Source organism: Balaenoptera borealis, assembly GCF_965194805.1.
Source record: "Balaenoptera borealis genome assembly, chromosome: 21".
Classification (NCBI taxonomy): domain Eukaryota; kingdom Metazoa; phylum Chordata; class Mammalia; order Artiodactyla; family Balaenopteridae; genus Balaenoptera; species Balaenoptera borealis.
The window spans coordinates 5,798,636-5,813,258 of NC_138880.1; the positions used below are offsets into that span (position 1 = coordinate 5,798,636).

At 44.6% G+C, this 14,623-nt stretch overlaps 1 pseudogene across 1 annotated transcript; it reads right to left on the reverse strand.

The window, feature by feature from the left end:
* Positions 1-4,440: 4,440 nt before the first annotated feature.
* Positions 4,441-4,946, reverse strand: LOC309619531 (small ribosomal subunit protein eS25 pseudogene; annotated as a pseudogene). Its single transcript has one exon. The product of its transcript is annotated as a small ribosomal subunit protein eS25 pseudogene (transcript).
* Between the last annotated feature and the right edge of the window lie 9,677 nt (positions 4,947-14,623).

The following is a 14,623-nucleotide window of genomic DNA, read 5'->3' on the forward strand; positions in this document are numbered from 1 at the left end:
GGTGTGGCCGAAAAAAAAAAAAAAAAGCAGATCCTTCAAGGGATTTGGAAGTCGCTTCTCACGGCCAAGCAAAGGGGTTAAGGAGGGGCTTCCATGGTGGCGCAGTGGTTGAGAGTCTGCCTGCCAATGCAGGGGACACGGGTTCGAGCCCTGGTCTGGGAAGATCCCACATGCCGCGGAGCAACTGGGCCCGTGAGCCACAACTACTGAGCCTGCGCGTCTGGAGCCTGTGCTCCGCAACAAGAGAGGCCGCGATAGTGAGAGGCCCGCGCACCGCGATGAAGAGTGGCCCCCGCTCGCCGCAACTGGAGAGGGCCCTCGCGCAGAAACGAAGACCCAACACAGCCAAAAATAAATAAATAAATTTATTAAAAAAAAAAAAAAAAGGGAGGTTAAGGAGGCACAGGGAGAAATAAGGGCAGGAGAAATGTGGGGCAAGGTTATGAAGGGACTTGTAAAGCCAGGCTAGGGCTTTGGGTGTCATTCCGCAGGCAAACAAGAGCCGTTGAAAGTTTTTAAAACCACAGAGACACATAATCAGATCTCTGTTACAGAGGGATCAGCCTTGACGCTGTATTGAAGAAGGATTGGAGGGGCAGACCCAGGAAGACATCTCACTCTCCTGCTTGAAATATTCCAAGGGATTAAAATAAATCCCGGTTGCTCAGAAGGGCCCCGCCTACTCCTCCACCGCCTTCTCAGGGATCTACAGCCACCGGGCCCTTTGTCAGCGCTTCTCACACGTGGCCAGTCTTTCTGCCTGAGGACCCTTGCACTTACTCACTGTTTCTCTTGCCTGGAGTGTTGACCTTGGGCTCTGCCCAGGACTCCTTCTCAACCAGGAGGCCTCCGTTGGAATCTCAGACCATTTTAATGTACTGTATACATGTGATTCTTTAGCTTTTTAAATTACTATCTTCTGTCCCCTCAAAGAGCCTTCACGAGGGAAGGGGTCGTTCTTGTCTTATTCACCAACCTTAGACCCTGAATGAATGAATGGAATTAAAGAGTGTGAAGCAGCGAGAATTCATCCGGCTTGGTGAATAAATGGACATGGGTGGGGAGAGAGAGGGGGGAGGAAGACCGAGATTTAGGTTTCCAGATTGGGTGACCCTGCCAATGGTTACCCTTGACAGAGACGGCGAATGCAGGGGCGAGAGATTTTTTTTTTTTTTTTTTGGCCACACCCGCGGGGCTTCTGGGATCTTAGTTCCCGGAGCAGGGATCCAAGCTGGCCGCCCGGACAGTGGAAGGTGGAGTGCTAACCATTGGACCGCCAGGGAAGTCCCGGGAGAGACTTCCGAGGCAAACTGCGTGAGCTCAGTGTTTGTTAGGTGAATTCACTCTGGGACATTTCGGGGTAGGAGACCAGGAAGCAATTGGATATGGGAATCTAGAGCGAAGGACAAAGGTCCAAACCGAAGACACAGATTTAGGAGCTGTCAGCACGTTCGGCAGCTGGAGTCCAAGGAAAGACATCAGTTAAACCGGAGAAGGAGAGGGCGTGGCTGTGAGGGCGAGAAACAGGAGGCGGGCACTGGGCCTGAGAACACGCCTCCCATGTGGGGAAGAAAGCAGGTCCGTGCATCCCAGGCTTCCTCAGGACTCCTGGGATCGTGGTCCCACTGCTGGCTGGGCAGATGCCACGATGCTGGGTCTCAGGAAGGGTTTCTAGAGCCTTCCAGGGCTTGGCCTCAGAGAAAAGAACAAAAGGGTTCAGTCCCCCAGAGACCCACCAAGGAACGAATGGCGTTTAACCAGCTGCTTTGGACCCGTGCGCAGGAATTTGATCAATACAGTGTGTGCACGAATCCTCAATCTAAACAACATAAATAGTTTCCTTTCTGAAAAAGAGACATTCTGGGAGAGTGTATAAGCCCACTTTTACAATTCTCCATTGTACCTGTTTATTTGAATAAGTTACACTTCAAATAACAATAGTCTAAACTCATTAACAAAGAAAGGAGAATGTAAGTTATAATCTTCTAAAACTAACACTACAAGTGTTTTTTTCTTCCTTCTAGTTTTTTTTTCCTCCATGGGCTTTGCAAAGCATAGTTAAAATCATATATATTATCATATATATATATGTATATGTATATATATGTGTATACATGTATTCACTTCCTTTGGATGTAGTCAGTCGTCCCTTGGTGTCTGCATGGGGGGATTGGTTCCAGGACCCTCCTTGGATACCAAAATCCGTGGATGATCAAGTCACTTACACAAAATGATGTAGTATTTGCATCTAAGCTACACACATCATCCCATCTACTTCAAATCATGTCTAGTTATAATACCTAATACAATGTAAATGCTATGTAAATAGTTGCCAGCGCTCAGCAAATTCAAGTTCTGCTTTTCGGAAATTTCTGCGTTTTTCTCCTGAATATTTTTGATCTGCAGTTGTTTGAATCCGCAGATGTGGAACCCACGGACACAGAGGGCTGACTACATCCCTATCTACCTGTCTATCTATCATCTATCTATATATCTATCTAAATCATTGTATCTTGCTTTTTCTTCCAAACATTATCTTGTATTTTTTTCCATGCAGCCTCAACATTTTGATGACTGCATAATATTCTTTCCTTATTATTGAACTTTTAGACTATTTCTAATTTTTCTCTATTTAAAATATATAATGATTTTTTTAAATTGTTGGGACTTCCCTGGCAGTCCAGTGGTTAGGACTCCACGCTTCCACCATAGGAGGCCCAGGTTTGATCCCTGGTCGGGGAACTAAGATCCCACCTGCCTCTCGGCATGGCCAAAAGTTAAAAATAAATAAATAAATAAAAATAAAAATTGTTGTATGTTAGTTTGCTCAGGCTGCCATAGCAAAGTACCACAGACTGGCTTAAACAACAGAAATTTATTTTCTCACAGTTCTGGAGGCTAGAACTCTGAGGTTAAGATGTGGGTAGGGTTGGTCTCTTCTGAGGCCTCTCTCCTCGCCTTGCAAATGGTCCCCTTCTCGCTGGGTCCTCATGTGGTTTTCCCTGGGTATGTCCTAATCTCCTCTTCTTACAGGACACTAGTCATATTGGATTAAGGCCCACGCTAAGGGCTTCATTTTAACTTAGATCTTTAAAGACCGCATGTCCAAATACAGCCACCTTCTGAGGGCATTAGGACTTCAACATGGCAGTTTTGGGGGGGGACACAATTCAGCTTACAGCACATTGTGTATAATTTTTTTTCTCACCTGCATTTCAGATTATTTCCTTTGGATAGATTCCTAGAGTGCAAATCACTGGGCTAAAAAGTAAAAAATACTTTAAGGCTTTTGAAAATTGCTTTCCCCAAAGAATGTAACAATCGGTACTGTAGCAATCCACTTTAAAAAATATTTTTAAAATAAGAGAATGAATCAACGTAGGATTTTGTTCTGCTGCATCTAACAGAAACTCACCTCCAATAACTTAACTCAACAGGGGTTCGTTCTGGGACTTACATTGCAGCCCAGAAGCAGTCTAGAATTTGTGCAGGGGTTCTTACAGATGCACAAAGTATCTCTGGAAAGACACACGAGAAGCTGTCAAAGATGGTTGTGGAGAGGGGCAATGGGCGGGGCACAGGTGGGAGAGGCGACTGGCCACCGTGAGACCCAAGGATACCTTTGAATATGGTTACAAAAAGATAAAACAGGCAAAAGACCCAAACTCTTCAGTCAACGCATTGCCCCAGCTGCATCCTGCTCATCGTGTCAGATGTGAGCGCTACCAGCTCCCCATGCAATGTGGCCCCGCGCATGTCTCTGACCTCATCGCCTAGACATTCCCCTTGTATGGGGGATACACTCGCTCCAGCCACAAGGGCCTTCTTGCTGTTCCTTGAACAAGCGGAACTCGGTGCCACAGGGGGCCTTTGACCTATGTTGCCTTGGCCTGGACCCCGCCTCCCCATCCTTGCATGGCTCACTCCTTCACTCCTGCAGGTCTCTGCTCCGCTGTCACCTCCTGGGGGAATCCTTCCCTCACCACCTCAGATCCCCACTGCTCTCCACTCCTCCCATTCCACTTCCTCTGCCTGTCACTTACTCATAGGTTTCCTTGCTCATATGAGCGCCAGGAGCCTGGGACTCTTTTCCCAAGCACCTAGAATAGGGCCCACCCCAAAGACAGCACTCCATACATGTTTTCTTTTCTTTTTTCTTTCTTTAAACATTTATTTATTTATTTAATTTATTTATTTTTGGCTGCATTGGGTCTTCATTGCAGTGCGCGGGTTTCTCATTGCGGTGGCTTCTCTTGTTGCGGAGCGTGGGCTCTAGGCGCGCGGGCTTCAGTAGTTGTGGCTCGTGGGCTCAGTAGTTGTGGCTTGTGGGCTCTAGAGCACAGGCTCAGTAGTTGTGGTGCACGGACTTAATTGCTCCCCGGCATGTGGGATCTTCCTGGACCAGGACTCAAACCCGTGTCCCCTGCATTGGCAGGCGGATTCTTTTTTTTTTTTTTTTTTGATTTAATAAAGTTTTATTTTTCAAAATATACAGTTGGTGGGACCTGTTCGTGCATCTTCACTAGCAGCTGGAGCATCTCCACCCTTGGTATTTCTGGTATGCATTACTTGAGCTCTGTGCTTTGAAACCAGTTTAATAAGTCCTTTACTAAGGAGCTCCTGCAGGGCTGTCCTGGCCAGCGAACCACGAATCTTCAGTCTCTCAGAGACGACAGCTGGAGTTATAAGCTTATAGTTGGGAACTTCTTTACAGAGTTTCTCATATGTTGCTTTGTCAAACAAGACTAGGTTATTGAGCTTGCCCCGAACTTTGCCTTTAGACCACTTCTTCTTTTTGGCCTTGCCCCCAGATTTGTTCACTGGGTCTTTGTCTTTTTTGGCTGACTTTCCAGCATCTTTCTTCTTCTTCTTGTCCTCGGGCGGCATAGCGAAGCCGGGAGAGCAACTGCTACCACTGCGCCTCGCTAAGATGTCGGACAAAAAGGGCAGGCAGATTCTTAACCCTTGAGCCACCAGGGGAAACCCAGCCCCTGCAACTCTTAATATTCTGTTTTTTCCTAACCTGGGGGCTTCATTTTCTCAGAGCAACTTTCTTCACCAGCCATAGGTAATCTCACACCCAGCTTCGACACACCCAAGAGGACCTGGATGCTTAAATTCAGCTCTAGGCTCTCTCGGCCTTAGTGCCATCTTCTGAGAAACCCCGAGCCACGAGAGCCAAGTGGAGGAAGAAGAAAATGTGCAGGCTGACACGCAAAAGAAGAAAGATGAGGCAGAGGGCCAAGTAAACTTGTACACCCATGGAAGCTGCAGGAGCAGAAACAAGGGCAACCAGGGGCCAGGGACGCTGGTACAAATTGTTGGACTGCATGCCCACTGTCTAGAACTTGTCTCAGTGGATCTAAAGCATCTGTGGCCATTCTGATCGCCTCAGCCACCTTTGAGAGACCCACCTTGCTTGTATCAAAGTGGTCTCTTTAGGTCCTTTGCCCTGGACGTGGACAGACGTGGGTCACAGGCCCACCCCTGGACCAATCAACTAAGCCATGTAGGTGGGACAGGGTGATGGGCTCAAATTAAAGCAGGGATCCATTGGTGACCAAGTTACGGTACCAGGGAGAAGACGGAGACTCCCCTCTGGAACCAGAGTTGGGCGGGAGAAAGGGCATTCTCAAGAGATCCGAGGTGTAGGGAGGGGCACTCTCCAAAGCTGAGATACATGAGCAAGTGCACTTGGCCGCTGAGCACAGGAGCCAGTCCCCCGTGACTGGTGATTATAATATAATCTGCTTTCCAGCTCTCCCCTCAAGCCCTCCCAACCCTCGCACCAAATGCTCGTTGGCTTTTTGCCCCACCTAGTTACCAGCGATCCTCTTCCAAATCAGTGACTTTAATGGGAATTGTATCGTTACTGTTTTCTAGAATTACTGAGCTTTGTCATGGGCACAGGCTGCAGACCAGCGGCTCCTCTTACCAAAGTCACCTGAAGTGATGTGGGCGGAGGTGCCCTTTTCCTCATGAATTATTCCACCTGCAGTTGACTCGCGCTTTATTTTACTTCCCTTTTCGCATCTGTCACCCAGCTCGGCCCTCTGCCACCTGCTGTGACTGTTATTCCTCCTTCCTTCCATATTGAGCAACGCCGTTCTCTCCTCCCGAGGGCGGCACAGGGCCCCAGCAACCTGGCAACCCCGGCAGTGTGTCCACTTACTCGTAAACAGTCGTGACTTCTGCAATCTTAGCACGAGAAGGGCCCATAGCAATCAGCTGGTCCAACCCTGTATCTTACCAGGGAGAAAATGAAGCTAAACTATTATATCTGAGTTTCTCAAGGTCACCCAGGACAGCAGGGGCACAGGATAGCTGAGGTCTTGGTGCTTTCTGGTTCCTAACACAGTGATGTCGCCAGGAACAGGACAAAACGACCAGCAAAAAATAGAAACGGGGGTGGTGCAGAGAACCACACAAGCAGTTCCTCGGGTCCTGTGACCAAAATTCCCCACTGTCATCCTGCTCTTTTTATTCTCTCTTAAAATAAATCCGTTCCCCTTATGAACACATGCACTGCAGGACCCCTCACCAAGACAGGACGAGACTCCTGTCTTGCTCAGCAGATGCTTATCAAGCCACTATCATGCTCTGTGGGGAATGGAAAAACAAAACAAAACAAACAAAACACTCCAAACCAAACACCCCAGCCAAGCAAACAAACAAAAAACACATTAATTATGGTCCCTGACCATGGGAAAGTTTTCAACCGGTTTGGGGGGAAAGGCCAAAAATATTTGATCAAGTTTAGGATACAAGGACTGTCAGAGAGCAGGGTGGGATGTTATTGAACACGTGGTAGAGACCAGCTTCCCAGTATTGCCCTTACTCTGCATCTTGTCATCGTCCTATGTAAAAGAAAATGTAATAAAAACTTCCCCCAACCTCCATAAAGATGCCCCCAAGTCTCCTCCAGTTGACTTTAGAGGTTGAATAAACATAATTATTGTGGAAAAGGGATAAACATCAAGTGCCAGGAGCTCAGAGGACGAGAAGAGTGTTTGGGGAAACGCCTCCCGAGGGCTCTGATGACCGCCCCTCTTCTGGCTTATTCACCAGCTCCTCATCTGATGTATGAGAAACCGAAATCCTGTAGCAGAGGAGGGGAGAATAGGACCAGAACTCAGATTGCCTGGTTTGTCAACTTTCAAACGATCATATGGAAGCAGCAGATGCACACAGGTTTTAAAAAATCAAATAGTGCTACAAGGCTTATCACAAAAAAATAACTCCTTTCTTCAACTGCCACCCTTACCTGAGAGGTGGTCACTTTCACCTCGGCTGTGTCTGATGCGCTTTACCTTCTTAGTTTCATATATCGTGCTTATGCTGCTAGCTCTTGATTTTTCCTTCTATGGACATCTTACTATGAAATATGAGATTTTAGCTCCCTTACTACTCTTCCTTCCAGTTACATAATGATTTTTTTAAAAATTTTATTTATTTATTTATGGCTGTGCTGGGCCTTCGCTGCTGCGCGCAGGCTTTCTCTAGTTGCGGCGAGCAGGGTCTACTCCTCATTGTGGTGTGCAGGCTTCTCATTGCGGTGGCTCCTCTTATTGCAGAGCACGGGCTCTAGGTGCGCGGGCTTCAGTAGCTGTGGCACACGGGGTCAGCAGTTGTGGCTCACGGGCTCTAGAGCGCAGGCTCAGTAGTTGTGGCACATGGGCTTAATTGCTCCCTGTCATGTGGGATCTTCCCAGACCAGTGCTCAAACCCATGTCCCCTGCATTGGCAGGCGGATTCTTAACCACTGCACCACCAGGGAAGTCCCACATAACAATTTTTATCAAATCAGTGTTCCATGTTCACATTAGTATTAATTATTTATGTAAACTTTGTTCAGAGAGGAGCCATGTAGCACACGGTGATTACCTTTTCTTTCCTATATAACTTTTTGTTTTTCCTGGAATTAATAATTGCCTCTTTGTTGTTATTGTTGTTTAATTGGTTTTTTATGTGTCTTTAATTCATCTTCTAACTTTATGAATTATAAAATTATAATTTAAGAGTTATAAAATTCTTAATTTTATAAATTAGAATATAACTCTATAACTAATAAGAGCTATACAATTCTTCCTAATACATCCAAACACATCAGGTGATCTCCCAATTTCTTATTTTTTCTTTTGAATGTCTCTGAGATTCAACAATCCTGAATTTCTCTGACCTCCAGCTCAGATATGGACTGCTTTTTCGTAGGTCTGATGCACAGCTGTGATTCTGAAACTTCCCTTCATCTTCATCCTGGTAATTCCCTCCACTTGTCTCCTGTGTTAGGCCTATTTTCCAGGGATCTTAGTTTGTCTCTTCTTTTGTTTGGGAGGAATGCATCTTCCAGTAGCTTTCTTGGAATGGGGGAAAGGAAAGTGAATTTTTTGAGACAATGGATGCCTGAAAAATAACTTTATTCTGTCCACATGTTTGGTTTACACTTTTGTTGGGTATAGAAGTCTAGGTTATAAACCATTTTTCCCTTTTGAGGCCTTTTGAAGGCCTTGATCCTTTTGTCCTGCTGTTCAGAAGTCTGATGCCATTCTGACTCCTTGACTTCTCTGAGTGTGACCTGTTTCCAGAAGCTTTTGGGATCTTCTCTTTATCCCTGAAGTTCTGAAGTCTCACAGTGATGTATCTTGGTGACGGTTTGTTTTCATTCACTGTGTTGGACACTCATTGGCCCTTTTAATTGGGAAACTGATGTACATCAGTTCCAGGATTCTATCTTGATTTAGTTTCTCTGTTTTCTCTTTTTGTAACTGTTACTTAGCAGGTATTGAGACTCCTGAATTTATATCAATTTTTTTCATCTTTCCTACTTTCCACCTTTTTGTCTTTCTGTCTTACTTTCTGGTAGAGTCCCTCAACTTTATCTTTCAACCCTCCTATTGAATTTTTTTCTATCATATTTCTAACCTCTATGACGTCTTTCTTGTTTTCTGTATGCTCTCTCTCTCTTTAAAGGGCATCCTGATATTTTTTAAAAGGTATTATCATTTAAAAAATAAACACAGTATCTTTTTTCCCTCAATATTATAGTATTTTTTCTCTCCCTGCATTGCCTCTGTTTCTTCAAAGTTCCCCCTACTGCCCCCATTTGTTTTAGTCTACCTTTTATGTTGGAGGATTCCCTCAAATATTCGATGTTTCTTTTTTTTTTTGGCTGCGCCATGCAGCTTGTGGGATTCTAGTTCCCCAACCAGGGATCAAACCCACGGCTTCAGCCGTGAGAGCTCAGAGTCCTAACCACTGGACTGCCAGGGAAGTCCCTATTCAATGGTTCTTGGTGGTGGTTCACAGTTATGAGCGAGGCACTAAAATCTATTTGAAAGTGTTGAGCATAAGTGAGCGGCCTGAAGACAGGTGGGTGCACCAAAGCCATTGTACCAGGAGACAAATACCTGATTCTGTAGCCTTTGTCCCTTGAGCTGGAGTGTTTTCCAATTAGATTATACCCCCACGTTCCTGCCTGGGGTTGGGGGTGAGAATTGGGGAGGTATAAGCCTTCTTCAGCATTTTTCCAGCCAAACTGGACAAAGGAGATGGGGGGTGAGTGGTGGCATTCTGTTCATTATACAGGCTGTCACTCCACTGTCTTATTTCTGTCCTCGGTGGAGCCTGGACCCTAAGCCCTGAGCCTTCCTTGTTCAACCTCAGTCTTCTTCCTCCTCACGCAAGCTTTCAACCCATCTTCCTGTTTCCAGCCCCACCCAAACCATACCTCCCTCCCCACTCCTTTCAGAGGCTCCTGGTCCTTGAATCCCTGAACCCGTCTGGGGCTTGGAGATGACGAACAGCTGGTTTCTTGCTGCTTCCAATCTGCACAGGTCTAGGTTTTCCTGATATGGCAGGTTAGTTTCCACTGATCATAGCTTTTGTGTTTCTTAAAGGTTTAACATTTATTGCTGGTTGTGGCTGTTTTCACATTCTTTGTCCTTGAGGATGTATGCTCCTTTCCTCCATTACTGCCATTTCAGTGGAGGTTTACAAAGCAGCAGCGATAAAATTATGTGTTCAGTAGACCATGCTTGACTCAGATTTCCACATGCCTATTTGAAAATTCACTGTTCCAGCTTTCTTTCTTTCCTCTGTTTCTCTCCTTCCCTTCCTCCCTCCCTCCCTCCTCCCTTCTCTCCTTCTTTCCTTCTTTTTCTTCCTTCCTCAATCCCTCCTCTCTCTTTCTCTCTTCTAGAACGCTGTTCCTCCCTCCTTGACTGCGTTGGGGAGGCTGATGTCCTCTGCTCTTTAAAATACTTCGAATATAAGTAGTACTTTGGACTCTGGTTTTAATTTAGACACATCACGGTTCCACAATGGACTTAGAAATACCAACAATCCACAGTCTGCCCTTCCTAATCTCTTGCCTTCCTTGTGCTTGCTGGGAAAACTCTTTGGTATTTCTAGGAAGTAGAGTACTGGCATTTCATCCATTGCAGGTCCAACAAATTTTGTTCAGAGTTTGAGTTCCAGAACCTTGGTCCAGGAAGCATAGTGAGAGAGGGCAAAGAGTATACTCTTGACCAGGAAGGAAAATGGGGCCAGGTGAGGGTGGGACAGGGTATTAATTAACTGATGAATTAATTCAAAAATATGTATTAAGTGTCTACTATATTGCAGGCATTGTCATAGGTACAGGGGTTACGGAAATGAGTAAGACATTCAGAGTCTGGGGGGTAAGACAAACAGATAAGGAAACACAACATAAGTGTAAGTGCCCTTCATGCTCAACAAAATTAATTTAGCATCTACTATATGTCAGGCACTGTACTACTAGGCATTTTTATTTTATTTATTCCTTATAATAACATTGTATGTTAGGCATTATTATACCCATTTTTAAAATTAAAAAAATTTTTATTTATTTACTGTTTTTAAGAATTTTTTATTGATACGTTTCTTTTTTTAAATTTTTATTGGAATATAGTTGCTTTACAATATTGTGTTAATGTCTACTGTACAGCAAAGTGAATCAGCTACACATATACATATATCCCCTCTTTTTTGGAATTCCTTCCCATTTAGGTCACCACAGAGCACTGAGTAGAGTTCCCTGTGCTATACAGTAGGTCCTCATTAGTTATCTATTTTATACATATTATCAATAGTGTATATATGTCAATCCCCATCTCCCAATTCATCCCACCCTACCCCTTTCCCCCTTGGTATCCATACGTTTTTTTCTCTATGTCTGTGTCTCTATACCCATTTTAATATAAGGAAGCTGTCAAAATAGAGGAATATACAAATTTACCCCCCCCTCTCCCTCTCTTTCTTTCTTCCTTCTTTCCTTTTTTCCTTTTACTTCTTTCTTCCTCAGTCCCTCCCGCTCCCTCCCCCCATCTCTTTCCATGGGAGAGGTGAGCCATCCCTCTGGTGCCCCTGCTGGGCTCAGTGTCCATCTGCAGAACTGAAGGCAGGGGCTCTGGTTAGCGCAGAAGATCCCGTCTGAAACTGGCTCTTCATCCTTGGACATCACCCCTGCCATCTCCTCCCTCCCAACTCCCAATCTAGGGAGAGCGTCTCCTGTTGGATCAGAAGGAGAATACACATCCCACTGGTAACCAGCAGCGTTACTGAGCGCCGTCTTCAGCATGGAAAGGACCAGGGGAAATCAAGTCCTGAAAACCTTGAACTAAAACTGTCCCAAACCACAAACAACTCAGATGTGCCATCCTTTTTCTCTTTCTCATTTTTTTTCCCTTTCCTTTTTCTTGTCAATAACAAAAATGTACCAGAGTATTGAGACACCAGCTAAGGAATGGCCATGAGGACGGAGGGGCGGGGAGGGACAGGGTTAGGTCTAGAGAGATTCTCTAGACAAGCAGATCAGCTGTCCCCCCGGGGAAGATCAAGGGGGTCATGTGGGTGAGTTGGGGAGAGGGAAGTACACACACCCCTCTCTGAACTTGATCAGTTTTTCAGTTTTTAAAACTGTCTCAGAAACAGGAACTTGCCTTGGGTCTCCTGAACCGAGGGGCTCAGGTCTAGCCCTCCTCCTTGTCACTGTTGCCTTGTCCTTGGCAGCAGTTGGCTGGCCGAGCTGGCTCCCTTGGCAAAGAGCCTTGTTCTTCCCAAACCGGGGCGGGTAAGTGGAGGCTGGGCATTCCTGGGGGGCTCTTCTCACTAAGGAGGAGGTAGAGAAGGTTTGGGGGTGGAGGCACCCGAATGCCCCATGTATTAAGAACGGGAGGTGGTGGTGGGGTGCGACAGAGATTCTGTCAAATTACGGATGTAGCCGACTAGATCCAGAGCAATTCTCAAGGGAGGTCCTCCCACACCCACAGGGAGGCCAAAAAAAGGCTTGAAATTCAAATTATTTTTGGTGTTTGGGAGTGCAAGAGAGGGCAGTGGTAGTAAATAGAACAGAAGGGGAAAGAGAAAACAAAAAGCCTGCTTGGTGTCTTTCCTGAGAAGCAGCTCAGGATGGCGGCAAAGGTGATCCGATATGCAGCTGGACTTGAATAATATTTTCTCTTATGTATCCACGGGCTAGCCTGCAAAGGGCAGTATTCACAAATTTTATATAAATTTGGTGTCTGCCCTGAAGGCAGCGGCTGCTGTTCCCTCTCCTTGTTTTAGCCGCTGTTTTCAAGGTGACAGGGCAGAGATGCTTTGCCCACACTGTACCCACACGCTGCCTCTGCTTCTCTCAAACCAATTCCTGGCCCTTGTTTCCTCCAAACTTTCGTCCTTTCAGGAATACCATCATATTTTGTTATTGTTGTTGTTTTTGCTTTGGGTAAGAAGGATGGGAACACCGTGGGAAGACAGATAAAGATGCGCCCCATGATGAGAGGTGAGAAAACAGTAATTACATTTGAGACTCAGGTAGAGGGAGAAATAAAAGTCCCTTGGTCCAGTACTTTGTTCTTTCCAGGTCTCAGTTTTTCTCATCTCTTAAAAAGAATGATGAGGATGAGAAAGGGTTCCCAGATAGACTGTAGATACTGGACTCCCAGTTAAATTTGAATTTCAGATAAACAGCGAATTCATTATTAAAAATCTGACCTTATAATTCTGTGTATTTGAGGTAGCCCTTAAATCGCCGCCCTCAGGTGATGTTTAAAGGATGGGCACCCACGGGGCACACAGTTTTAGGGAATCAGTTTCTCCATCTGCCTGAGATGGAGAGAGAGTGGGGTTTCATGCCCGTCTTCTCTGCTCCCACCTGCCCTTTCACACCGGCCCTCTCTCTCTTCTAAAAAAGGAAAGAAAGGCATTGCCCTTTGTTGTAAAAACCTCCAGGGCCAAGACAAGGGATGATTAGAAATATCTGTGTTTTTGCTGAGAAAGCAGAAGCCTTTCGTAACTGAGGTACAAATCATTTCACAAGGTAGGTGGCTTCCAATTTATGGCTTTCCATAAAACTTGGAGGAAAAAAGCCTAATTGAGTTGACCACTGTAGATCATTACAACAATTTTTTAAAAAATAAGCTTTATTTTTTAGAGCAGTTTTAGGTTCACAGCAGAATTGAGCAGAAAGTACAGAGTGTTCCCATATGCTCCCTGCCCTCCAACCTCCCCCACAGAGTAATTTTTGACGTGATGTCTGACCTATAACTTGAAGGAGTTCAAAAAATTGAATGACACTGCCAAATTCGGCTCTGCTGAAAAACAGATTTTGAGTTCCCTGGCAAAGGTGGGCTCGCTAGAAATCTTCACACAGGGTTTGTGTTCATTGAGTCATTCCAGACCCCGCTCTGAAGCCATGAGCCCAGAAGTATGTCCCAATTTTCCCTCCTTCTCATGAGCCCTAAGCACTGTCGTAATAAAACTCCTTACAGCCTCATCAATTTGTTCATGTGAACAAGGTTTCTCAGTGCCTACGTTCACAAAAATGAGAAATAGATGGGTCTCTAAAGCTAGAATTGGATCTTGAGGAAAAGAAATCTTCTAGTTCTCAAATTACATTGTGATTGCCATATAGCCCAGGTATGTGTCTGTGGCTGTCTTTACATGACTTTTGGTTCTGTTGCTGTTACTTAGTTCCCATGAGGCCTTAGACACTTCTTTTCCTTACTCTTTTTCCATGTGTTAAAAAAAAAAAAAAAAAGAGAGAAAGAGGGATAATACTTGTGCTAAACCAGCTCATTCTTGCCCTAAGTAATATTAATTAATGGATATTTTAACTAATTACATATGTATGTAAATATATAAAAATACATATGTTTATGTATTAAGGGAATAATTTCCAATAACATTTTACTGCTCTATGTTTAATGAGCAATAACATACATATTTACCTTGTTACAAATAATTGTAATGATGACTTAGTTTCCAAAAAATGTTTTAACACTTGGAGCCTGAAGGTCGTGGGATAGTTTTAAAATTTTAAATTGGAAATTTATTTACATAGGCATTTTTGCTTCAGAAAATGTGAGGGGGTAATCAATAAGAGATGTTCAAATAATAGATATTCAAATAATAAAACATGTCATAAAAATATGAATTTGGATACACTTGTTTAGAAGAAGTGGAATGAATATAGAGTTCCAGGAAGGAAGGAAAGGATTTAACATTTCTGACTTTTAAAGAACTGCTTGTTCATTTTGAAAAAGGAATGATGGTAAGTGTCAAGTTACTGTGGTATTAGATTCTGTTGGATACGTTTTAAAAG